This window comes from Rattus norvegicus, chromosome 12, assembly GCF_021556685.1.
Source record: "Rattus norvegicus strain SHRSP/BbbUtx chromosome 12, alternate assembly SHRSP_T2T, whole genome shotgun sequence".
In the NCBI taxonomy this organism is placed as follows: Eukaryota; Metazoa; Chordata; class Mammalia; order Rodentia; family Muridae; genus Rattus; species Rattus norvegicus.
Window position 1 is genome coordinate 35142916 of NC_141545.1, and position 13381 is coordinate 35156296.

A 13381-nucleotide genomic window follows, 5' to 3' on the forward strand; every position below is an offset into this window, starting at 1 on the left:
GGCCAGCACCTCACTCTGCCCTCTAACTTGCAAGGTAGCCGCTCTGCTCCTGCCACGCCCACATCTGCAGTAGAGGGAGCTGGGAACTTGCTGGACCAACCACACAGATACTGCTGGGCAGGGCTTCTGGGGGGCGGGGATCAGAGAAAGGCGGTCAGTTTCTCAAAAGATTGGCTTAGAAGGTCTGAGAGTAGAGCTGACCCTAGGCCCGGGAGAGCCTCTCAATGGTGCGCGACCCTGAGCTCATCCTGCGAGGCAGAAACTCTGGGCACTGCCTCAGCTTAGGATGCCCCAGTCACCGGGACCACAAGTCCTGTCTTGTGTTTCGCTCTGAACTTGAGACTCAGAACTTCTTTAGGGGCCTGGAATGTGTTTCATCCCCTCGCCTCCTACTTAATTGTACGGGGGACCGGGGGGGGGGCTTTATTATTTCTTTGAGAATCCGAAGGGCTGGGGAGATGATTCTCATTGCTTCCATCCAACTCAGGAAGGAGATGCAAGCTTTTGCCAAAACTTGTGTGAGCTGTTGAGAAACTGCCCGCCCAGAAGCCTGTTCTGAAGAACGTTTTGGGGGGAAAAAAATCAAAGGAAAGTTTGAGGAGATAGGACCAGGGGACTTTCCTGCGGTTTCTCCCTCTAAGCTGCAGACATACATCTTTGTCATCTTCTAGATTGTTCTGCTGGGGGTGGGGAGGTGGGTCTGAGAGAATGAATTCTGTACCCACGGGCCAGGTGAGAGGCAAGCAGAGGCAGTAGAGGCAGCCTCGTTGGCTGTCAGCATGTTGAGGGGAAAATGTCTGGGGTAGCCTGGGACTAAAGCACAGTTGTCTGTACGGCCCAGATACTGTGTCAGCTGTTTAGTCTACCCCCGTGCCCAGAACTAGCTCGGCCATCAGGGGCAAGAGAGTAACCTTTCATCCTCGCATTAGCTCTGGAAGGGCTGGGGTCATCTTCAGGCTCCTCCCCCATCACACCAACTTCCTGCTTCCTGTTCTTGCAATCTCACCAGCATCTTGACATTTTTCTGGGATATCTCCCATCTCAACCTACTCACACCAGTAAAGCCCCTCCTGCCACATAAGGCCACACGTTCATGGTTCCCAGGACCAGGATGTGGACACTGTCTACAGATGATTGCTGTGGGTCCTTTCTGCACTCTCCTACCCATACACTGATGACCTCAGACAGAGGGCAACGGAAGGAGCTGATCTCTGCTTAATGCAGCCTCCAGGGTGGGAGTTGGGGTGGGGGGTTAGGGGTGGAGGTGGATGGGGGAGGCTCCCCAATGGCAGTGGTGAGAGGCTCAGCCTTACTGAAGCTGCTCATAGAATAAGTTTTCTGAAGGAGAAAGAACAAAGGAAACATCCACCCACATTATCGCCACGGGAGGTTGACAGAGAGTGAGAGCATCCTCCCAGCTCCCTCTGAGCCACCAACCCCAGCCTAACTCTGCAGCCTGGTTCCCTCCTATCCTGTGTCTTAGACGTTTCTTCAGATTCCTCGGAAGTTCCTCCCTTGTGGTGCTTAGCCAATCCCAAGAGACCTCCCAGCAGCCATCCCCACCCAGGTCAAGTGTTACCTTAGACCTCTGAACTATTCTCTATTCGTGGATACTCTGGTTTCCTGGCTGTATGAGTTTTAAGTCCTCGCTTTCCTGTCTTTTATCTTCCCTATGCTCTACCCTCCCACCAGTCCACGTTGGTCCCTAAGGACCAGGCTGTGAAGCCTTTAGGCTTACAATTGGTGTTCCTTTTTTTTTTTTTTTAATTTGTTTTATGTGTATGCATGTTTTACTTGCGTGTCTATATTTTTACCACCTACATGCCTGGAAGGTCAGAAAATGCCATCAGATCCTCTAGGTCTAGAGTTTCAGATGACTGTGAGTTGCTATGTGGGTGCTGGAAACTGAACCCAGGTCCTCTGTGAGAGCAGCCAGTGCTTTTAACAGCTGAGCCATCTCTCAAGCCTCCAGTTTTATTTTCGATTATGGGTATGTGTGTGTCTCTCTGTGTGGGCATATTCGTGTGACTACAGGATCCCAAAGAGCCCAGAAGAGGGTGTTGAATCCCCTGGAGCCGGACTTACAGGAGGTTATCGAGACACCGTGTAGTTTCTGGGAACTGAACTCTTCGTCCTCTGAAAGAGTACTCATTGTGCTTAACCACTGAACCATCTCTCCAGCCCCTTGATTCTTAAAGTAAATCTCCCTCTTACCATTACTGCAGTCACCTGGGGTGGGACTTGTGGTAGGATTAAAAGCTCCAGAAGTTCAATTCTGAGCAGCCAGTAGCTGTTGTCCCAACACACTCTTCCCAAGGAAGTTCTCAAGCTCCCAACATAACCACATAGTTTCCACTGGTAACTCCTTTCAGAAAGGGTTGTGAGAAATAAAATGTTACCATTTCATTCCGGGTCACTTGTTGTCTTTTAAAATCTTTGTTACACTTGAACGCATGAAGGGCTCTGGCTTCTGTGACTTCCAAGAAGCCCAAAACAGAAAAGCACAAAGGCCCAGGGACCTCAGGGTGAGGCCTCCTGGGGCCTCTGCCTCAGGGTCAGCTGCCTCGGGAGCTGGAAGTCTGCCCTGCTGCCCATGGACCAGGAGGCAGACGAAGCTCTCCCTGCCTCTCAGGAGGGAGTTGCAGAGAGGGGGGGGTGAGGTGAAGAGCAGACAGCCCTGCTGCTGTTCTTTGAAGCTGCGGTTTGTCATCCCCCTGTCTCACCCCTGCTGCTCCTGAGAAAGACTGGGCAGGGTCAGCAAGGGCTCAGCCTGGATGGTGGGAATGGAGCTTAGCCACCACCAGCTCAGCTAAGCTGCTATTTGCAGCAAGGCCTTAGTCTAAGGCACTGCCCCTGACCAGGGTGGCAGAAGGTGCTGCAGCTTCTTGGAAAGTAGGTATCAGCCAGGCTCACCCACTGCAGAGGGTGGGTGATAGCCAGGCTCTGTATGTCAGTCAGCTGCTTCAGGTTCTCAGGGTATGTCCGTGTGTCCATCTACCCTGCAGCCTGGAATCACAGCCCATCAGAGCCATGCCCATGACCGTGAAGACTGTATGAACCCCCAGAAGCACGACTGACTCCCCATCAATCATGATCATCCCCAGGGATCTTGGGGTTGGGTCTCCAGCTGTTCGTTCCTTACCCCCTCCTTAGGTGAGGTCAGGCCTGTCTTAGGCGACAGAGCGTAAATCCAGTGAGCCCTGATCCGGACTCTGTCTCTACCTAGACCTGCAGAGCTTGTTCCTCAGAGCTGTAGATTAAATTCAGAGCCTCGATGCTCGGCAAACACTGGACCACTTAGCTATATTCCTAGCCCATCTACAGAACTCTCTATGGCCCTCAAATCTGTACCCACATCCTTAATATACACTAAGAAGTGGGGAGAGTTGATACTGGGAAAGGCTGGGTTCTGGAAGGCCACAGAATCTACTAGAAAAATGACACTCCAGCGTATTCTGCTTCTCTGAAGTCACCAAGTATTGGTTTTGAGAGCACACTAGCTGAGGTAGCGGTGGGGCTCTCTTCCAGGCAGTGTGCACCTTCCTGGGGACACAGAGATGACAGGTGCATCTGAACGTGAAGGTTGGGGAGGTGCAGCGTGACAGCCAGTAGGGATTGCTCTCAGGTTGCCAACTGCCTCAGACACTGACCCAGAGAGGTGAAGAAATTCAGGGCCACGGATGATGACCGGAGCTTTGCCTTAAGATTCTTCTCAGAAAACACTACAAAATAAAAAAGTTCACTGAATGTCCAAACTTGCCAAGCTTCCCTCTTCTCCCTTTCCTCTCCTTCCCCCATTCCTTCCCCTCCTTTCTCTTTCAACCTCCCCTCTCCCCCCCTCCTTCTTTTCCCTTTCCCAGACCAGCATCCAGGCCTCAACCTCAGGGCCCTGAGCCCTTCCCTGTCAAAGAACCCGCAGCTGCTGCCACTGCCCTACACAAGCCAACGGAGCTTCGTATCTATTGAAAGGCTGAGAGTCCTAGGAAGGTACCATTCCAAAAATTAACATTTGGATTTCAACAGAATGCATGCTGCTTTCATGCCGGAAGTCAGAAAATCTTGTGTGGAAACATTGAAAAATTTGAGATCACCTACCATCGTCTGCCTATCATATATCTGTCTGTCTGTCAGTCCATCTGTCTTTTGTCTATCATCTATTATCTATCTATATACTGTGAATCATCTTTCTACTATCTATCTACCTTTCTGTCTGTCTGTCTTTTGTCTATCATCTATCTATATACTATCCATCAATCATCTATTTGTCTATCTATCTGTCCATCTGTCTTTTGTCTGTCTATCATCTATCTGCAAACTATCTGTCAATTATCTTTCTACCATCTCTGTATCATCCCTCTGTCTGTCTACCCATCCTCTATCACAACTCATTATTTGCCTATGTGAAATCATCCGGTTTAAGTGAACCTCCGGGTCAGGTCATCACCACCATTTTCCAACTCTAGAGAAGTCACCCCCAGAAGACATGCATGCCCTGGCTATTACCAGTCACTCCCCCCACCCATGGTCCCCTAGAAACTACAAATGTGCATTTCTCTCTGTGGACTTGTCAGCTCTGGCCTCTTTAAAGATGGTCCCGGTATGAGGCGTTAATGCCTCACTTTCTCTACTTAGGGTGGTGTTTTCAAGGTTCCCCACACTGTAATGCAAACACTAGTTTGTCTCTTTCCACAGCTGTTACCCCTCCCTTCATTTCACTCATCCAGTCAAGGATCTGGATCTATCCAAAAAGGATGGATAGAGTCCTGAGGAGTGACACCCCACAGGTTGACCTCTGGCCTTCAAATGCATGGAGATGCACAGAGAAGCGAGCACTGACTGAGTGGGCTAGCAGGCTTCTGGCCTGTTGCACTTAGAAGCTGAAGCCCCAAGACACATGGGAAGCAGATAAAGTCCCTTTCTAAAATGGTTACTTTTCTAGAAATATCTAGCAGTCATTTGGCCTCTTCCCTGATACTTTCTTCAGTTGTGAATGAAGAAAATCACAGCCCCTGTCCTGGATGTCATAGTCTATGGAGACAAGAACCCCTCAGTATATCATTTTGTACCTTGGATGTCACACACGACTACAGCTGTGTAACTTGTTTCCTTCCAAAGCCCACTGTTAGGATTCGTGCTCACAAAAGCTCAGTCTAGAGCCTGTGCACACTGAGGAAGCCCAGCTGTTTCTGGGTGACTTTCAGAGTGCTTGACCGGCCTTGCAACGTGGCACGGGAGCTGTTCCTCATCTGCCTTTAAAGAGCTGGGGTGAGGACTGAGCATCCAAAATGTAGGGAAAGGTCCTTGGCACTGAGTCTGAGCTTGAGCCAAGTCTTTAGGACTGTGGTTCATCTCTTTCTCTCTCCAGTCTTTCCAGACTGGGGACCTATTGATGTGTCTGTTCCCTTACACATGCCAGGAGAGAGAGAAAGAAAGGGAAAAAAAGAGAAAAAAGAAAAAAGAAAGGAAGGAAAGATAGATAGATACATAGATACATAGACACATAGATAGATAGACACATAGATACATAGACACAGAGATAGATAGATAGATAGATAGATGATAGAGAGATGAGATAGAAGGATAGATACATAGACACATAGACAGATAGACAGATAGACACAGACAGATACATAGATAGATGATACATAGATACAGAGATAGATACTCATAGATAGATAGATAGATACATAGATACATAGATGGGTAGATAGATATACATTGATAGATACATTGATAGATACATAGATAGATGGATAGATAGATGGATAATGGATATATACATAGACACAGAGATAGATAGATAGATAGATAGATAGATAGATACATACATACATACATACATAGACACAGAGATAGACAGACAGACAGACAGATAGATGCCAAGCCTGAAGCAGAGAGGTACACACAATCCTCTGCAGACATCGGTTGAAACCCAGAGGAGGGCAGGACCATGATGCCTTTTCTCCCAGCTTCCGTCTGCTGTTGACAACCGGAGAACTAACGAAGGTGTTCCTTGAAGACAAATAGAAGGGCTAGAAGAGTTGGTTGGTGCAGGACATGGCAGGCTTCTGAAATACAAGTTAATTTCCACGGATCAAGTTTGCCCCTGAATGCCACCCACTGGCAAAAAACGTCAAAGCCAGGGCTGTTTTCTGTAGTTTCACTGTGTGAACGCGGAGTGGGTGTTAGTTGGCAAGTGGTGTGTTCCTGGACAGATCACGCCGAGACAGCACACTTCTCACCAGAGAGGTCGTTTATTGAAAGAGGGGGGGAAAGTGAGGAAGAGAAAGACAGAGATGGGTCGGGGTCTCTGTCTTTTATCTGGGCCTTGACTTAGGTAACCCAGGTGATGATGCTCCCAGGTGATGCAGGTGAGGCACCGGCAGTGTGCTACAGTTGCCATGGCAACAGACTCAGGTGGGTCCTTGTCCCCTGTCCTGCTTCCTTCTACAAACTAACTTTACCTTTATTGTTTGGGACTAAAGGTATGTCCTGAAGTTGTGTCTGTATTCCAGTCAGAGGGATTAAAGGTGTCTAATTCCAATTGTCTTACACAGACCTAGAAAGTCTTTCGATGTGATCCCTTGCCAGAGCAGCCAGGCTGCTGGATGAAAATTCCTCTACCGCCAGTTACCACAGCTAACTCATTTCCAATGGAACCTCTCTCCCTCCCCTTCCCCTCCCTCTTCCCCTTCCCCTCTCCCTCCCCCTCTCAGTTTCTCTGTGTAGTCCTGGCTGTGCTGGAACTCAGTCTGTAGGTCAGCCTGGCCTTGAACTCACAGAGATTCACCTTCCTCTGACTTTTGAGTGTTACTTACCACCTACCGGCCAGTCATCTTTTACGCATCAAGTATGGTGCGTAACACTAGGCTACAGAGTTGCTGTCTTGGAGACTTTTGTGTAAGTCGACTGGTTCAAAACTGGCATCTTTTGTGCATAAATGCAAAGCTCGGTTCTTCTCCTGAGCCAGGGAGTCAGAGAGACACTGCAGAGCCACCTGGAAGATCTGTCACGTGGTCAGGAGACGCTGGCCAGTCTGAATAGCACAGAGCACTAGGCAGGATTTGCGGTATGGAGCATACCAGGAACAGAGTCGCCGTGCTTCTGTGGGTATCTGAGTGCTCCCCTGGTTCACGCTATTGAGGGAGGTGTGCAATGAGCCTGCAACAGGTCACTCGGAACAAGACCACCAAAGGATGTGTGTGGAGAGGGTCTCTTTCCTCTTACCCCAGCTCCAACACTAGCCATAAGCCCCAGCTCATGAGCCACTGGGTGCTCCCTCATTTACTATTCTGCAAAGCTACGTTAAGCCTATACATGAATACAAGGTGGGTGGGCATCAAGCATGTGCCTATGGAAACACACATGAGAAAGACAGATATACAGTCTATACAAATATATGTGACTTCTTCTATGAAAACATATAGGTAAGTATCTGTGTTAGGTGTCTCCAAAGTAATAGAACCAATAACACACACACACACACACACACACACACACACATACACACATACACACACATACACACATATACACACACATACACACAAACATACACACAAACATACACATACACACACACATACACACATACACACAGATAACACACATACACACACATGTACACACACATGTACACACATACACACACATGTACACACACATGTACACACATACACACACATACACACATACACACACATACACACATACACATACACACATACACACACATACACACACATACACACATACACACATACACATCCACACATACACACATACACACATACACACACATACACACACATACACACACACACACACACACACACGCACACATACACACACACACACACACGTGCGCGTGTATGCATAGCTCAACAAGCAATGCTTGTGTCTGCCTGCCCAGGAGAACAGCATGCCTTATTATTAGGATCTTCCTCTTGAAGGCAGCCTCTATCCAACACTGAGTTAGTTCTGGAAAGTGGATGTCTACCTCCTTGGTCCTTCTTGCCTTGACTCCCCTCCCCCTCCTCCCCCCAGCAGTAGTCAGGACAACAAGTGTCTTAGTAACTTCTACCCATAATACGCATGGTATATGGCTTCTCTCATGGCACTGCTGAGCTGTCCTGGGGACTCGTGGCTAACATTTATGCCACTAAAATTTTATTTGCAAATGAGATACAGTAATTTCTAGAATTTCTTCTGTATACACTAGGGTAGAAAGGGTGAGCAAGAGAAAAGACAGCAGAGGGGGCCCAGCATCCCAAAGCTGTGGGAATTGTCACATAGAGAAGGATGCATTTTATTCTAGTTCAGATTCTGTTGCTGTGATAAAGTACTCACAGGAAAAGTGGGGGAAAGGGGTCATTTCAGCTCATATTACCAGATGCAGTGTGTGCTGGCCGGTTTTTGTGTCTCAATTTGATATAAGCTAGAGTCATCACAAAGAAAGGAGCCTAAGTTGAAGAAATGCCTCCGGGAGATCCAGCTGTAAGACAATTTTTCAATTAGTGGTTGATGGTGGAGGGTCCAGCCTATGATGGTTGGTATCATCCCTGGGCTGATAGTCCTGGGTTCTATAAGACTGGGCAAGCCATAGGAAGAAAGCCAGTGAGCAGCATCCCTCCATGGCCTCTGCATCAGCTCCTGCCTCCAGGTTCCAGCCCTGCCTGAGTTCCTAGCCTGACCTCCTTTGGTGATGAACAGCAACATGGAAGTGTAAGCCGAATAAACCCTTTTCCTCCTCAACTTGCTTTTCAATCGTGCTATTTTGTCCTAGCAATAGAAACCCAAAGACCCAGTCCATCAAAGTGGGAAGTCAAGACTAATCACATTATATCCACAGTCAAGAGCAGAGAGAAATTGCTTGCTTGTGGTCAGCTGATTTCTCCACTCTTATACAGTTCAGGATCCTTTGCCTAGGGAATGATGTCGCCCATAGTGGACTGATATTTTCACATTCATTAATTTAAGACAATTCCCCACAGACATGTCTGAAGGCCAAACATAGCTAGACAATTCCTCACTGAAACCCTCCCAATTGACAATTACCATTAACCATCACAGTATTTTACACACTAAGATGTATCTATTGTACCCAAGAGGCAACATTGCATTCTCTTCATCGGGAACTCCAGATAAGATACAGAGACAGTCAAGGTTCCTGGTACCTGCATCAGTTTTACAAAATCATTTCGGCAGCATCCAGGAGGCAGCCAGAATTCAACAGGGGTGAGCGCTTCCTCTCCTGGCAACAGTTCCCATTAACTTGTAGAACGATCCAATCTTCCCTTTCATCCCTTAAAGACAGAATCCGTCAAAACCTTCCCGACGGCAGCCAGATGCCATGAATTGGCTGTAAAACATTTCAAGGTCTCTGAGCCACTGAATGTCCTATGAATGTAAATAATTCAGTCAGCTTGGGGAACTGGGTAGGGCTGGGTGTTAAGCCGTGTCTCAGATGGTACCTCCGGGCAGTTTATTAAAGCCAGTTTCATAATTTAACAAAACCATCCTGGCATCCCATACAAAGGCCTCCCCTGTTTGATCCCCTAACCACACCGCTTAGCACTTTCTGAGGAACTGGGCTTTGGAACCTGAGCAGTTTCCAACATTAGACAATCAATCATCAAAAGAGACTTTCCACAGGGGCCGGCTGACTCAGAGTCCTGGCTTGACCTCCGTGGTTGGACGTGTAGGCAGGGATTTTCCAAGGTCAATGCTGGGTGTAGGGGGTTCAGGGACAGGTCACTGCTAGGGCCTCGCCGGCAAGTGGTTTGCTTCTCACCGTGGCTAACCCCTTTCCTTTAACCACAGGGTTTACCTAGACAGTCCCAGGTCCTTACTCAACTCAATTCAGAGTCACCACGGTGTTTATCAAAGCTCAGGCGTGAGGTGGGTGTAGCTGGCCCATGCTGGCTCTAAGAGTGGACCACGTCCATTCTGTCTTCCCCAAAGCAGAGAGAGCTCTGTCCCTGTCTGTTCAGTGGCTTCATTCGCCTCTATCTTTTTGGTGCCATCTGTGTGTGACATTATATGTTTTAAAGTTAGAAGTAATAGAGAATCGTCCTGTAAGGATTCAAGGACAGAGATGCTGAAGTGGTCCCTAGAGTGTATTGAGGTGTCCATTCCCACCTCAACTGTCACCACCAGTGTCACTTAGTCTCTGGTATTTGTCCCCAGACCCAGCCTGTGAGGAAAAACTGGATGAGGCAAGAAACCCTCCAATGGTAAAACAGATCTGGATGGAGCAGGGAGTAGAATGGTGTGGCCTTGTCAACCCTGACAATAAACACACAGGAGGCTGGAAACTGATGAGGGGCAGCGGGTATCAACGCGGTTCCCGATGGTGGCTGTCACAGAAGCTATGCCAGAGTAGCCATCGTCTGCTGAGTGTCAGAGTGACATTATTCTAACGCTGAACAGAAGTTTTGTTTGGGACTGTCTGATATCAACCTTCCTCAGCTCTCTAAACCTTCCTTGAGCTTCTTCTGCCTCCTTGAATAGGCACGGTTAACTCTAGCAATGGTGTTACTAGATACATATCAGCATTCATTATAGGCTCTCCCTGCCCCTCCCCCCTGGACAGTAAGTAGACAAGGTATTTTTTTTTCTTCTGATTATATATTCATAGCAAAATGTCACTGCGGGTGTAGCACAGAGGTCAATATACACGCAGAACCAAAAGGCTTCCCTTCACTCACCAGTTCAAAGGGGCTAAGGGCACGTGGTGATGCCGGGCACTTTAAATCTCTTGGGTCGGCAGAGATGGGCGTGGTCAACTGTAGAGGGTATCAGGGAAGGCTGTGAATCAAATTCTTTGCTTCCCAGTGGAATGGCGTAAGACAACCAAGGCCTCTGGAAGTCATTTTGGTGAGTCGCGAGCCGGTCAAGATGCCCATAGCCCCTGTCTGAGACCTGGTGGTGCGTGCTGCAGAGCTTTGTCCAGTCTGCTCAGTCCTGACTCACCGCTGTTCGCTCCAGCTGAGGAACAAGTCGGTCAGGAAGCCAGGCCTCAGCCATGGCATTTCAAGATACCGGACAGACGTCCGTGGAGCCGGAAGTGGCGATTCACTGATTTCAAATCACGGTCACTAACCCCAACGTGAAGTCGCTGGAGAAGGTTTTGGTGTACTTGATCAGAGGCACAAAGGAGAAGAATCTGAAAGTGAACAGACCAGTGCGCATGCCTACCAAGACACTGAGAATTGCTACTAGTAAAACACCTTGCACTGAAGGTTCCAAGACGTGTTTCCAGATGAGAATCCCCAAGCGACTCATTACTTACACAGTCCTTCTGAGATTGTTAACAGATTACTTTCCGTCAGTATTAAGCCAGGAATGGAGGTTGAAGTCACCATTGCAGATGCCCAAGACAACTGTTTAAATAAATTGACGTAATTGTTAAATTTTGAAAAAAAAATGCCCATAGCCCAATGAGGTCACTGTGATGGTTAATACTGACTATGTGACAGGATCTAGAATCACAAGGGAAATGAACCTCTGGGCACGTCTGTGTGGAAATTTCTAGATTGGGTGAGTTGAGGTGAGAAGACAAGCCCTGAATGCAAGGTGATGACCAGCATCCACCACTCTGCTTCCTGACTTCTATGAGGTGAGCAGCTGGGTCTCACCATGGCCTTTCCAGAACAACACTGCTTCATCAAAGGGTATGAGACAAAGCAAGCGTTTCTCTCTTTAAGTTGTTTCTTGTCAAGTATTTTATCACAGCAAGAGATCAGTCACTAACCTAGGCTTAGACTTTAAAAGGCCTGGGCTACCTCAGTGGTTTGAATAAGAATGGTCCCCAAAAGCTCATCCATTTAAATGCTTCGTCATCAGGGAGTGGTACTATTTGATTTTTGTTTGGTTTTTGTGTTTCTTTTCCCAGACGGAGTTCCTCTGTGTAGCCTCGGCTGTCCTGGACCTCCTCCCTCTGTAGACCAGGCTGTCCTCAGACTCACAGAGATGCCTCTGCCTCTGCTTCCCGAGCACTAGGAATCGAAGGTGTATACACCATCCTTGCCCAGCTTCAGTGGCACTATTTGAAAAGGATTAAGGGTTGTGACCTTGTTGGAGGAGGTGTGCCATTAAGAGTGGGTTTAGAGGCTTGGAAAGCCCACACCAGACACCGCCCAACACACAAACACACCCTTGCACCCTAGGCTGTGGATCAGGATGTAGCTCTCAGCTACTGCTCCAGTGCCATGCAACCCACCACACTTCCTACTGGGATGACAACAAACTGAGCCTTTGATGCTGTAAGTTAGCCCCATTTAAAAGCTTCCTTTCTTAAGAGTTGCTTTGGTCATGGTGTCTCATCACAGCAACAGAATGGTGACCAGAGATAGTGACACAGGTGGTGACAGTGCTCTACAGGAGTTGGTGCTGGAACATCGTGAGTGTCACACACCTGATGCCCACACTTCTCTTTACGTTTCACTTTAATAAAAAGTGACCAAGGCACCCAGGCTGGCATAAGCTCAAACTCCTCCTCCAAGGCAAATGTATAGGATCAGGCAGTCAAGGGAGCCCCGGCTACAGCCTCTCCTAGTCTCCATGCCATCTGCAAAAAGGACTGAGAGTACTTCTGTAATTAGTCTTCAAGACGACCTGTGCTCAGGGAGCTGGGACAATGGCTTGATGGACAAAGTACTTGCACTTGGCGAGCATGAGGACCTGAGTTTGGATCTCTAGAGTCCACATAAAAACCATAGCAGCAAATCGAGAGAGGCTGTGAGCCTTTGTAGTCCTAGCATTAGGAGGCAGACACAGGCAGACCCCAGGAGCTGGATGTCCAGCCAATCCATGAGTTCCAGCTCCAGGTTCAGTGAGAGACAGGGACCCAGTCTCAAGAGACAAGAGGGAGATGCCAGAGAGGCTTCTTTTTGCAGGAAATGGGAATTAACACAGAGACCTACAACCAGACAATGTGCAGAGAGTTAGAGACATTGGAACACTCAGAGTTAAATGGGGGTGTCTCCGTCAAACCCATCGCAAGTCTTGGGGATCTATGCAGAAGAGAAGAGATTACAAAAGGCTAGAGGTAGTAGATGGCTCAGAAACAGACACAACAGGACTGACGCACATGTGAGCTCATAGAGACTGTGGCAGCAGGCGTAAGACCAGTGCAGGTTCAGACCTTACAGAACCCCAGCTCTGAAGTAGACGCACGAGCTCCTGCCCCTATCCAAGAAGCTATTTGCGACTGATAGCTGCTGGGGAGGGAAAAATCAATTTTCCAATGGAGTATCAATGGGTCTATCAACCACTTCTCATGGGGCCGACCCCATGCATAGGACTAGTTAGCCAACACAAAACTAAGTAGTTTTCTGTTAGTTAGGGTTTCTGCTGCTGTGATGAAACACCATGACCA

The 13381-nt window shown here is 48.2% G+C and overlaps 1 pseudogene; it reads left to right on the top strand.

Annotated features, from left to right (window-relative positions):
• The first annotated feature begins 11026 nt into the window (after positions 1-11026).
• Positions 11027-11406, top strand: Rps20-ps3 (ribosomal protein S20, pseudogene 3; annotated as a pseudogene).
• Positions 11407-13381: the final 1975 nt, after the last annotated feature.